The sequence below is a fragment of the Diorhabda sublineata genome, chromosome 9 (genome assembly GCF_026230105.1).
Source record: "Diorhabda sublineata isolate icDioSubl1.1 chromosome 9, icDioSubl1.1, whole genome shotgun sequence".
In the NCBI taxonomy this organism is placed as follows: Eukaryota; Metazoa; Arthropoda; class Insecta; order Coleoptera; family Chrysomelidae; genus Diorhabda; species Diorhabda sublineata.
Window position 1 is genome coordinate 8,191,343 of NC_079482.1, and position 12,953 is coordinate 8,204,295.

Below are 12,953 nucleotides of genomic sequence, written 5' to 3' on the forward strand. Positions count from 1 at the left end.
ACCCTAACACGGAATTATGTACGAGGTTATAAAAAAGGTAACGCAAAAAAAATTGGAATGTGGTGAAATATATCAATAATTTTTATTGTCCCTTCTTATTGTGTAATAATCAAATAATACTGGATTGATTCCGCGAAATTGAAATTATTTTTGTATCAAATTTATTGTTGAATATTGAACCTTGACGTTAGATGCAGCCTGAATTACCTACTAAAACTCTTGTCATATTTATTGGCCAATGGCCTGTGAAACTACAAGTTAAATTATTCAATTACGTTATCTATGTAAATGTGTCTAAAAATGTTTTAACGACTACCTGAATACACCTTTTTTACACATTTGGACATCCATAAAAGAAGTTTATGTCTGCTTTAACTTCATGTACCTACTACTTTAGAAACTGTGTGTGTGTTAATATAAATTGGACAATGGACGGTTTCTGTCACGTCATATCTCGTACATGTTCGATGTTTTGGTAATCAGGCTTTGACGCACATTATATGAAAAAAAAAGGATTTTTAGATGCCTACAATATCATATAACGCGTAGCTGTCATACTTCCTCGAATAAACACAAGTTGTAATCGGCTACCATAGTGATCGAATAGTAAGATCTAATTTATTCTTATAGCATCAATAACAAAGTTTTCTATTTATTTTTCCGTGTTTGGTAGCACTTGAATATAACTAAATTTAGCTTCCTAAAATCAGTCTCCATTACTAAATCTAAAAGTTCAGAATTTGGACTGAACAACAAATAAAATGAATAGAACAAATTTGCAAAAATCATAATACCTCTATAATATGGATGAAATATCAATTAGTTTATCAAATATGAAGGAGAGAAACTAGATAAGGCACTAGTTACATCATGCTAGAAGAATAGATATACGGTGTCATACCGTGCATATCTCTCAACTCAACTTTGTTAGGCTCAGTTGTAAAACCACAGCGATGAAACTTAAAGATGAGATTCAAACAGGTTTCAGATAAAACAGACTGAAGGTGGTAGTCAATTAACGTCACAAAAGCATTTGGTAAACTACCAATGAGTATCAAGGATTCTTGAGACCAATATAGATGATAAATATCCCAAAATTATCATGCACAGAATTCATGAACAATGGGAGAATTTCGATCAAGATGATAGATATGAAAATTCGATTGGATGTAAATTACCTGTGGACGACATAATACAACAAACAATGAAGGGTTTGCAGATATTCAAAATAAATATGGAAAAACAATATAAGTATAAATAAAAAATGAGAATCTACAAAACATGCGTAAGATCTGTTCTCATTTATGCAACGGAAACAAGAGCCGAAATATCAACAATAAAGCAAAATGAAGATGACTGGAATGAAAACGTTAAGATCAATTAAGTAAAGCTCAGATGTAGAATGAGTACTTAGAATATTAGAGAGGAACTAGGAATTCAGGTATGGTAAGATGGCTTAGAGAACGTAAACCAGAAAAATGAGCAAAATACAAACCAAACACACCTAAAAGTATGAAAACTGGAGCTCATCGCCTTAAGAAGAGCGAAGAAGTTTTTTCTTACCTACTTTTTTACCTTTTCATTAGTATACCTTATTGTTCCTAGGATATTTTAGTTTCGTTTGTTCGTAAATTTACACATGAACAGATTTGTTTACATTCAACTTGATACGTTATCTATTAGTTCAGGTGATAATCAGATCTGTTTGTAATTTCATATTAGCTTTTTCTTGCTTATTTTCTGACGGCCAGAATGGCCGTATGATCGTTGAAATTATACTGTATTCAAGGTTTAGTATAATCACTGGTATACAGTAAGTAGAGAACAGGGCTTACTACTCTACCCTGAGATACTCCTGTTTCAAAACATCTGTCCGATATATAAGTGCTGAATATTGGCGTGACTTGTAATTGAGGCCCTTGTGCCAACCTTTATCGAGGGCATGGGTCAAGTCTAGGAAAGTAGCAGAGAGCACTATACTTTCCTTTAAAGACTTTTCGATTACGTCTGTGATTCTATGAACTTAGTCAATGGTTGAGTGCTTTTGCCGACAACCAAATTGATGGGATAACATGATATTTTTTTTATCTATTATATGTTTTAGTCAATTTTTCACAATATAACTCAGTCTAAAAGACGCATTAATAAGTCAGGTTAATTTGCCTATAGCTTTGAGTGGAAGTTGCTTCTGGAATTAAACAGGAAAAGAAAGAGAAGAAGATATTGCAATGCTTTGACAAGACAGTGGAGTATGAATACTATTTGTTTTTAGTATTGGCAATGGTAATATGAAACGCCGTAATATTTAACTACCCCTTCAAATCAGGTCCATTAAATCTGGATATTTTTCCAAACAAAATTCCAAATGATTACGCCTATTCAAATTTACAGTTATCCACCAGTTATTGTAGCATTATCTCGGTACCCTTTAAGAAATAAAAAATTCGTATTAGATGTAGAACGCTATTATCTATAATCAGTTAGACTTAAAGAGGACAGTCACGAAATGGATTCATGAATGAATTATTAGACGAGAGTACAAGAAATTTTTCTGCGTCTTTAATTTGTAGATAATAATTGTAAAGAGAATCCGAAGTTCAGCATTTTAAATAGATTCTTAGTAGATCAATTGTTATGCAAAATTAAGTATCTTTTAAATTTTATTTATTCATTAGTTTTAAACATTTTTTTTACAATTTTTGTGAAATATGATTCATTAGAACTTAAAAAAAAAGGAATATACGAGGATGATCCCAGAAGCACCTGGCCCAAAAATAAAAACACGAAAATTTTGGAAACAAATATATTTATTTTCCAACGTAATGTCCTTTTAGCTACATACACCTTCCCCAGCAATGTTCAATAAGTGGATCCCATTTTTATAATAAAAATCGTTAAGCTCCTCAAAATAGCCAAGAACTGCCGACATCATTGTTAGAAAGTCTTTGGCCACCCAGCCATTTTTTCTAGTTTGGGAATAGAAAATAGTCCCAGACGACTAAATCTGGCAAATAGATGCATGAGATAGTAATTCAAACTTTAAATGATTAATTTTGGTCTTGATGAAACAACTCTTTCTTCTTAACCTAATGCGGCCGTTTTTGCTCGATTTCTTCGTTGCACTGAGTTCGCATGACACTCGCCGTTGATAGTTTCTCCTTTTTCAAGATAATTAATGGAAATTATCCCACGCGCATTCCAAAAAACCGACGTCATGGCCTTACTTGCAAATGAAACGGTAATTGCCTTTTTGGAGCCGGCTCTCCCTTTTCAGTCCATTTTTTATTGCTTTTGGTTTCGAGTGTGAAGTGATGGACCCACGTTTCATCCATGGTTATGAAACCATATGCAAAAATTTTCAATTAATATGCAATGTACCGCACTTTTTGGAATGCCTACTATGTCTGCTAGATCGCGCACTTTAAGTCGACGATCATCCAGTACCGCTTCGTACATTTTCTTCAACATTTCTGGAATCGTCCCTCATTTGGTTGATGCTGGTCTTCCAGGTTGTCCGTCCTCGTTCAAACCCGTTTACCCAATATTTTACGGGAATAACGAAGGAGTATTCTTACCAAGAATAGAATGTAGTGCAAGTTTTATATTGGTTGGGATAATGCCTTTCAAATAAAAGTATTGTATAGATAGTTGCCAAACAAACACTAAACAATGTGGCGTCTTCAAACTTAAAACATTTTGTATAGATTGTGCACTTTCTAATACAGTGATATTTTTCAAGCAACTATTGCCATCTCTAGGACAGGCCAGGTATTTCTGGGAACATCCTTGTATAATTGATAATACTTTGTAAGTAGGAATAAAAATCGGAAAATGGAATACCCTTTTGACCGAAAGTAATTTTATTTCATTGTTTCTGGGGTACTAAACATGATAATTAAAATCTATATCAACTATCGTTTTATAGTAAAATTAATCAAATTATGCAACTACCAAAAACCGGACCGGCGTAATACCTTGCCTTGTACCCATTTACGTAACGAATACATTTTCAAATCACATTCATAAGTTATCTCAAATCATCGAATTTTTCATTAACATATCAACCAATTCATAAATGCTAATAATAATTTTTTTTTCAGGTATGAATTAAATATATTACAAAATCCTTATAATCGTAAGTATTAAATTAAATGTTGAAATAATATGAAAATGTAAGTTACTAGCACTGGTAAATTAAATTTTCTACCCAAAAAGGTTGTATTTATTTTTATGTTAGCATTTAATATTTTATTATTCAACTAACCGCGCTTCACGTTTCCTGTAATTAAAAAACAGATTTTGCAAGTAATCTTCATGAACAAGATAAGAACATAAGGTATGTTATGTTTCTGTTAAAGATCTAAAAGATTAGTCAAAAAAAGAAAATACGCTCTTTTTCAGTGTTGATATTTTTAGTAGTGACTTAAACAACAAGAGGGTACCTATGTGCTGTGCATACTGTGAATCGTTGGTCTTTGCAGCTGATCTATTGATCTCACTCCTCTTAGAAAATTCAGACTGTGGGAGAGAATATGGATAGAGGTTTCGTCCTCTTCGCAACAGAAGTTTCACGTCGCATCATCTGCTAACATCTTCAGGTGGGGCTCCTGTGAGTATCCGTAGATTGTTCTTACTTAGGTTGATACATTCAGCAAATCTTCTCTGTTTATAGTTTCCCAGGAGAGTCTTTGCCTGTCTCAATATCTGTAGATTGTCTCAATAACTAGTTTTATCTCTATCTAACTTCTTTTTCAATGTTTTCTCTATTCACTGTAGCTGATACCACAAAAGGGCTTATGCACAGTATCTGGTACTGTATCTTATTTCTTGACGATAATGTATAATGTCTATAATAAGTTATTATTACCTATATACTCGTATCTAGCATTTTATTCAATCTCACTTCTAAAAAAGTAATTCCTTTTATAACGTATTGCAAGAATGTAACAGGAGTGTCCCAGGAGAACAAACAAGGACTTACTGACAATTTGAGAGAAGCATAAATCACTGTTATTACATGACCAGAATTTATTGAAATTAAATAATATATGGACATGACGTAAGTTAATATTTATATCAGTATAATATATTTCAAAGTAGTTTTGTTTTTATAATTCCATTCAAAATCAATAAAATAAGTTTTTTAATTAAATTGCAACTGTTGCTAATTGACTATTATAGTAAATTATGATCTTGTGTACGATACGAGGGTTGATCCTCAACTTTTCAGATAGACTAATAAAAACAAATATTTATAATTGGATATGGCTTTATCATTTTTCAAAATATTCTCCATTAAGATCAATTAACTTTTGCATGCGTTTGAACCAATTGTCGAAGAATTTTTTCCATTTCGATTGAGGTACTTCCAAAACATGTGAAAGAGGTGACGCAGTGCTTTGTGCGCGAAAAAGTTTTGTTAGATTTGGTTTTTATTGAAAGATCCATGATTCGTCGCAAATTGACAGTTGTTTTTTAAGCAATTGTCAAATTAGGCGATATCCAACCGTATCCCTCAACCTGACTATTCTGACAGATTTAATTCTATTTTTTGACCGGCATTAATGTTTCAAGTTTCTGTGAACAACTCAAATAGCACTCGTATAAAAACACGTTCTGAGTACGTTCATCGTTAAAAATGTCGAACTTTTCGAAGGCAATGTTAGATTTGACATATTTACATCACACTTTTTCAGTGAACTCAAATTTTTATTTTATTGTTCTTATGAAGAACTCACATGAACAGCGAGATATTTTAAATGGCCAGTTGGCATGATAGTAAAAATACATTTAAACTCTGTCGACAACAATCCAAACAGATAATGTGTAATTTTATGAATATTTGAGACATTCTCCAAGGTGGAAGCACAAAGTCATTGTCAAAGTATTACAGAAGTACCATCGTTTACATTTCATAAAATTATACGTCACAAACAACATTGTATAAAGATTGTGTTAAAACATATACATTCATGTGGACAGAAATTTCAACAAGCATAATAGCTTAAAACGAATTTCTTGTGATTCGCAGCATTTTTAATGAGTAAATATAGATTCTTAAATACTTTTTGTTTGCCTTCAGCATCGATTTCAGTAAAGTTTAAGTTAAGACAACATAAAGTCGTAATGCTGTTCAATAGTTTTTAAAATTTTTCTTGCGTCTTGTTGATAACAATGTCACATTGTTCATCATTTGTGTCCAAAGGTCGTGTTATTAAACTCATATTTCACAGGTTATCTGCGGAGTTATTTGAACATATTAATTAAGTTATTTAATTGTTGATAATAAAATTATTTTCAATGATAATCTTTTTCTCCAATCGTATCATTCGAGTTGTGTGCAAATAATCAACGAAATATTCCACTTGAAATGTAATAACAGTTTAATGTTGATTTTTAAATTCTAAGACCTTTACTTACCCTATGTACAAAGATTTTTTCAACACTTATCAAATTATCCTAGTAAATATTAAATTGAAAGTTATTAAGGTCATAATACATCATAAAAATATTCCAGTAGTACACAAAATGAAAGGATTAATATATGATGGTTTCCTTGTAATAATTTTTTATAATGTTTACATGGTATAAATATCTCAATATTTAGTAAATAGATTAAGAATTCATCAATACGATATGCTATGACATAGCATAGAGATACAGTTCAGAATAGAATACAATCAAAGATTTTGATAGAAAAGATACAAACAAATTGAACGAAATTTATAAGTTTGTTTATGAATTACAATGTAACTATAAATCCTTTGTATTGATAGTTTCTTCTTTTTCTTATATTAAACTTTGCATGGTTGAAACTGATTTTATATATAGGAGGTCCAATGATTAAATTGACAATTTACTTTATGAAAATATTATCCCCCTCCAGCACCCCCTCGAAAATTTTAAATAAGAAAGGGGGTCGTGTGGCATCTTGTTGAAAAGGGATTTTAGTCCTCTGTTCAGCAATATAAAGTTTTTTAAATGACTGAGAAAATCAATTTTTAAGATGTAAAATTTTGATAATGTCTCTATCACAAAACTTTACGTATAATGAAGATAATAATATCGCATGTTGTTTAGAATGGATTTTTCAATCTACAATAAAATTAAATGTTCACAATGACCGAGAGGATTTTGGAATTTTGGAATATTTTTTATAACCTCAGGGGTTCTTTTGTTAATTTCTTCCATTATCCTAACTTTTAAATCAGTAATATTGTTTAAATAATCCCATAAGAACTAATCGAGTGGAGTCAAATCGGGGATCTAGCTGGCAAATCGATCTTTCCACCTATTCGAAAAAAACTCGTTTAAATAATTTCTAACTGTACGTTCAAAATGGAGTGGACCTACGTCTTTTTGGTAGTAAATAGATCGATCTATCTCATTTGGATGATTAACATCAGGAAAAAGCCTTTGTAGGCACTAAAAAGTTAATAAAAAAATCTAAATAAACCTCATCATCAACTGCGCCCTCAAAGAATAAGGTCCAACAATTTTATTGTTAATGATACTAGCCCAAACGTTTAGGATGTTATGTGTGAGTCTTAATCATCCGGTGAGCATTTTCTCTGCTCCAATATTTATAGTTCTGTTTGTTAAACGTTCCGTTTATAAGAAACGTCGCTTCATCAGAAAAAACTATTTGACGATTCTACTTTTCTTTAAGATTTTTTGTCATTTTTAATTTATCCTCGAAATAAAAGTAGCCTTTACGTTGCCACTAACCTAATTTAAGAACTTTCATTTCTTTCTATGATCTAAAAATGTAAGGCATATGTAAAAAGTATATGGAATACTTGTTATTAGGACTTGAAGAAAGTCTTCATGTGTTCATTTAAACTGCCACAAAATAGAAAAATTATCCATTGACTTATACCTGGATATGTAGTAGCTCCGTATATATTTTTCAGTGGGAAATAATAAGTATTTAACAAAATATTTCTTTAAAATCAAAAATTTTTAGGAGATCCTCATTTCATCTAAACTCGTCATAACGTTTTGTAAACTTCATGTTCGTGAATAATAGCTACTCTTTTAAAAAAATAATGTTTTATTATGAACCATTTACTAGTGAATAATAGGCTTTATTATTATTATTATACACGTACCATTTGATCAAATTTTACCCAGACTAAGTAAAAAAATATGTATTTCGACTTATTCAAGTACAAATCTTCATTTCATACAAACGCTAAATTCAATGTTCCATACATTTGTTATAAGCCTCGGATATGATGGCACTAAGCGAATTACTTATTATGACTTCAATGGACTGTTTGCATGTTCTCTGAAGCGAGTTTCGCTGGAAGGTGACGAATTGTCTGCCCACGAATACGATCAGATACGTCTAATTGCTTCACATAGACTCCTCAAAGCGGCCAAATAGAACTCTTCATTGATCTTATTAATGAGTTTATGGTTGTAGTAATTGAAGAAAACGATGAACATTACTTTGATTTTTGACCGACTTAGACGATGCTTTTTAGATTTCAGCTAATGATTGGTACGCCATTCGCTAGATTTTTGAGCAATTCCGACGTCATATTTATAAACCCACGTCTCAATACTAGTAATAATACGTTTGATGAATGTGAGGTACTCTGCTACGTTGTTTCTTTTGTGATGTCTAGCATCGACACACCTCATACCCAAAAACATTAATCAAAATATGGTGAGCATTTCGTGCACCATTTTCTCAAGTTTTTTGATGTTATCGTCGTCAACAGAAGTATATGACCGACTGGCATGAGAAACATTTTTGAGAAAAGCGTCTGCAACATTTTCAATAATTTCATTCCATTCCATTAGAAACACAATGTTTCAAGCAAAATCGTTGCTTATCTTTTTTTTCCAAAGTCAATTTGACAATCACACATTACTTGGGACATAGTGCTCAAACTTGACACTAACATCAAAGAAAGTTATACCAATTTAGGAAATAAATGTTACCGATTCGATTTACGTGTGCAGTTTAAATCTACAGGGCTTAAACTTGTTCAGACCATGTACATATAATGAATATTTCATAGTATAGTAGCTAACAAAAATTTATCTGATCGTTTTTATTACCTGCATATCATTGTCTACAATTTCAATATCTGGATATAAATTAAAGATTTTTCTAAATAAGTAACAATGTTAAAATAATCATCGACCAGAAATTAAATTTCAAAAAATTTAATAACTAACGATTACCTGAAGTATCATCTACTGATAATCTACCATAATTAATTGTATATTACAAAATATCTACAACAGTATTTATTATAGTCAATAAATACGCATTAAAGCCACTAAATGAAAAGTAACATTTGACATGACTTTTCTCACTGCTGTTCCTAGTGTAAATTCAAAATTATAGTCTTCATTAGTTGTAATTTGATATTTAGTACCGATTTTTATTTAATTAGACTTTCTGTTAATTTTCCTGATATAATTTTGAGGAAAAATAACTAATATTATAATAGTTGAATCCCTTTTTATATTTTTTTAGATGGTACCTTGAAAACATTCCATTAGAATTTAAGAAATGTACAAAGAATAATCATTTTTATAAGGACCTACCCATTCTTGAGTCAATGCTTCGTTTTGAACTTAAAATGTGAACTATGCAAACACGTCCATGAATATTCACTTGGCATATTCAATTCAAACAACGTCAGCAGTATATGCATATAATACGGTTTTATCATTTTGATTGTACATGTCAGTTAAAGAGGACAAGTTTTGAAAATCAATTAGGTTGTACTTATTATTTTGCAAATGATATCTTCTTTAGGAAGAATATATAAAAATGTTGATGACACTTCAATTGTTGAAATTTACGCAGTTGTTCTCCTCATACTCTAAAAATATTAAATTCTTTATTTTTATTATTAACATTAATGATTAGGAACGTGGTTCAAATTATAGATGACAATTATATACATCCTTTCACTATTTATGTTGCTAGTGGCAAATAATATCTATAAATACAGTGACTAAAAAATTGTTGGGTTGCCCCGCCATAATATTTTCCAAATCCATTTACTGATATGGATCGATTTCCGTCTTTTCGATATTCCATGTTCTTAGTTTTTTGCGTACAGTAATTATCATCATTTGTAAATATACTTACCTAACAGCTACTTTGATCTGGATCGTTGAACGAACGATGTCACGCTTTTTTTCCCTCCATAAATAGTAATCTCTTTAATCTTCTAACTACATCACCTTCACCATCCATGAACATTCATTGTAGTCTCATTGTGAGAAGTATCGTTTTTCTTTTTGTATCGGACGTATTTTTCTTTTTATTCTACACATCACACTACCATTCATCACAGCCTTGAAGAGGATTGATTCCTATATCACGGCCAAAAACCAAACGAACTTCTCTCTCTATTTAATCATCCTTCGTTTTACTATTCTTAGTTCCTCGTACTCTGTTTTTATCATTGTGATCCTCTCTGCTCCATGCATCATCACAGGTCTATCATTGTGCTTACTAGTCTTTTTCAGTAGTTTTTTATTAACTTCATACGTAGTATCAACTACCATAATATACAAACTATTTTCTTTTTTGTGTTCCGTGTCAGTTATCGATCGTTAGCTATCACATTGATTATCATTGCTTCATTTACTTCACCACGAAATGGCTGAATCGGTGATTTTCCGAACCATTGACGAGGATTTCCAACCATGTTGTGTATCGCCCTATATTTTCCCTACACATTATTTAGTCATATATTACCAATTATCCTAATTTACGTCTCTTTATAGTGTTGAGTATTTCTGCATCCACATCGCAAAGACTTCCAAATACTTGAGATTTTTTGTGATCGTAGATGCCTCTGAGCCGTATAACTTTTTTCTATTTATTACTAGTATCTTATTATATCTTCCACTTTCATACCTTTTTAGTAATCCTGCTATCGTCTTGTACCATGTTAATCTAACTTTGCTTTTATTATATTTATTTCCCATATTATTTTTTTCGTCACGTAATTTATTTATCGTTGTTCTATCTGCTCCAAATTCTATTTCTAGGTGGTTCATTTGTATACTTTTTTGTCTTTTTCTCAATATCCAAGGCTCAGACCTACCTAAATGTTTTTGTATTTTTGAATTTTTTGAACAATTAACTTGGAATTTGTAAACAAATGTATTAGTAATAATAACTTTGTATCGTTTATTCTATTATTTGATTTATTTCAATTTATTACAACCAATTCCTCTCGGAATCTTTTTACAAATTCCAACTTAAGGGCTTCTTCCACTAGTTTTTTTGTACTTTGTATTCTGTTTATAGTAAATTTTCATCTTTTTGATGTCTCTACGCTCTATTGTATATCTATAGGCTCCAAATTTCTGTGGGGTTTTTGGCTTTTTTGTTCTCCAATTAATTTTTTTATATTCATCTTCCAATTTTCCTAGTACAGTGTATTACTCTGTGGCTTCAATATTTTGTACATGTTTAGCATAAGAATTTAATTCTATTTGCACCTGCTGTTTTGTTTCCTTGGTATTTTCAATTAATATCTTGTTTAGATGTTACTTCTACTATTATTACATCACTCCTGTACCTTAGTTTAATTTTTTTTCAATTCAATTGTACATTACTAAATTCCGAAAATTTTCATTTTCTATTTCATACACCTCCAGCGGTACTGTTTTGAAGCTCCGTGGTCACAATTTGATGAAATGTAGATAGAAGTTTGTCTTCTAAGTTTTCACGTGCCAAACCATGCATCTTCACATGTCATTTGAGAGGAATTCCTCGACAAGATTAATATTCGTAGATTGTCGTTACTTAGCTTGATATATCCAATAGATCTTCTTTGGTTAAGGTTAACATTATCTTTGCCTATCTGAGCCTCTATAACTGATTTACATTATTTTCTCTCTGTTTTCTCTATTGTCCTGAAGCCAATTCCACAGAATGGTTCAGGTCCTACGAAGGATTTGTCTACTCCAGTACGTCTCGGAACCCATTGGAGACACTCCATTATTTTTTCCTAGCTCATTTAACGTGTCCAGGCATAACCAAACTAGCTTGGATCTTATAGCATTGGTACTCTGATAGTTGCTTGGCTATTGTACAAGTTGATAATCTTCTGTTTGTGATAATTATTTGAACTGGACACATATTTTGATTTTTATATATTTGCTGTGTTGCACAAGTCTTTATAGTATTTATTTCTAGTCCCGTACACAACTATTCTAGTTTTGTTTTGGAGCCATCTTGTATGGCGATGCATTTAACTCCTAAGTTGAATCAATTCACTTACATCTCGATTTCACTGTTATTATAAAAAGTGGAAAAGAAGACATTATATAATCGATAAATATTACCAATGAAAAAATAAGGGAGAGGCATATTGTGGTTATTGCTTCATTTCACCAGGAAAGAAAAAATTATAAATTGTTGAATCTACATCTCTTTTTATTTGTCTATATCCTATCCTACTTTCCATATTTGGTAATAAATTTTAAGAATCTTTAATATTATAGTAAACATTACCTTGTATGTCACATTTATTTATAAATAATTAACGTTATGTAAATAAAAATAATTAAAGATTTATATCTCGACTATCTATCTGTGGAATATCTAGAATACTTCCAGTATTTTGAAACATTATGTAGAATGCGAATTACAGTCTTTTCTTAAGTTTAATAAAGTCATAAAAAGATAATAGCAGCATAATTGATGATCTGTATAATCGAAGCAACAATAATATTAATCAATAATTTCCGGAGGCAAAATATAGTAACAAGTCTATTTGATTACTGTTATTTAAATATATAATATTGTTATAATTATATTTTACAGCCAATATGAAATATTACATTTCAAATATCTTGTCTATTTACTCAAGACCATAAAACTATTATAAAACGAAAAATTGTATATTATCAAGCTATTAAAAATTCTAAATTAGGATGCCATATCGGGTGGAAAACTAAGA

At 30.9% G+C, this 12,953-nt stretch overlaps 1 protein-coding gene across 2 annotated transcripts in view; it reads left to right on the forward strand.

The window, feature by feature from the left end:
- LOC130449134 (forkhead box protein O-like) overlaps positions 1-12,953 on the forward strand; it is a 359,247-nt gene that overhangs the window by 267,914 nt on the left and 78,380 nt on the right. The gene's annotated exons all lie outside the window — the stretch shown is intronic.